Below are 1,612 nucleotides of genomic sequence, written 5' to 3'. Positions count from 1 at the left end.
GCTTGACCCAAATATTTTAAGTGTATGCGTGCCAACCCGGATGCAATCCATCTATTGTATCATCTTTCTGACATTCTATTACCATTTGACTGCAACAGTAAGTAAGTAAACTACACTGTACGAATGCCACAACAGTACAAAGAAACACGCTGGTGTTTTCTTTTTTTAAGAAACAGGATGACACACTGTATGATAAAGTTGCCTAGATAAAATCCGTATTTCACTGTCACCCAATAGCAGTCACAAGCCTACCCAACCGCGTGTGAGCGCCCAGTCCCGAATTTCAGACAACCTCATCTGGTCACCCTACTTTGAATTCATCTTTACATCCATGTTAATAACTTTCTGTTGATTTGTAAAATCTTCCTGTGATCTGCTGAAGCAACTTCTGCAAAATAACTTTTGATCAGTTATTCGGTTATTGTAGACCAAACCCTGGCCTTCTGAGTCGCCCTGATTCCTAGGTGCAGATGTTGGGTAAACTTTTCTTTGTTGCCGTAGACTTTAACCTCCATAAGATTTCCGTCTAGGTTTTGGTTTTATGTGGAAGGCAGCACTCGGTAACTTTGACCGCTGTCCTCGTCCTCCGGCAGATAAACAGCCCATTTCAAAGGTGAAAGTCCGTTGCTTTCCTCGTGGAAAAAAAAAGTGCTCATTTATTTCCGAATGTGACCTCGTGCTTCCCAACACCCCAGGGACTAGTGTGTCCGTAGTTCCAGGTCGCTTCCCGACACTGCTGCAGTGCTGTTAACCTCCTTTTTTCTTTTTTTTTTTTACCCTACCCCCACATGCACCCAAACTAACTGCCCCAAAGCTTCTTCGTTCAGGACAAATTGGTTGCAAGCGGCTCATTTACTCGGAGCCGTCATGAATGGACTGTGCCGTGACTGTGTAAACAAGTGCAAAGACTCCCAAGGGCATTCCTGCATAAATAATGACTCCAAAAGATGTTTGCCATTTGTACCACTCACTGGTTGCAGACATGGGTCAGGTAGTCTCCTCTGCAGGGAGTCTTCAGTAAACAACAGCAGCAGCGTCCATTAACGAGAGTTTACCTGGTCACAGAACGGGGCTGGGGGGATGCTCTGCATTTATCCCTCTGCTGAGGGGAGGTCTTTGAAGCTCAACTGAGAGGCTTTCTGCTTTGGTCTGAATCAAACTAGGAGTTATGTGGAGCATCACAGTCGGAACGTATTTGTTTTGCCCCTTGGAAATGTGAGAAGCTGTGTTTTGTCATTCTGCCAGGACAGAGACTTTGGTGGCAGAAAAAGAGTCAAAACACCGGACATGTCGAGAGGTTTGTGCTGAGCTCCTCAGTCTTTAACACACAGAGCAGAATTTAAGTCCAAGTGTCATCCGTGGAGCCGCCTTCGGAGGCAAACTTAACTGCTTTTAACGTCGAAAAAGTTAGTTTTTCCTCCAAGTTTATTGTTAAAAGAACACTTAGTTTGCCGGCCTTCTCTCTTGGCCAAATGAAGCAGATTGAAAGATTCTTCACTAGTTTCACTGCAAAAACGATATAAAAATAAGTCAAAATTTCTTAAATTAAGTGTGTTCACCCTTAATTTGAGTAGGTAAATGAGATGGTTTGCAAATGGCATGAGTATTTTTA

The sequence above is a fragment of the Cyprinodon variegatus genome, unplaced genomic scaffold, assembly GCF_000732505.1.
Source record: "Cyprinodon variegatus isolate N-32 unplaced genomic scaffold, C_variegatus-1.0 Scaffold247, whole genome shotgun sequence".
Classification (NCBI taxonomy): Eukaryota; Metazoa; Chordata; class Actinopteri; order Cyprinodontiformes; family Cyprinodontidae; genus Cyprinodon; species Cyprinodon variegatus.
The sequence above is the reverse complement of the archived record's forward strand: the minus strand, read 5'-3'. Positions refer to the sequence as shown.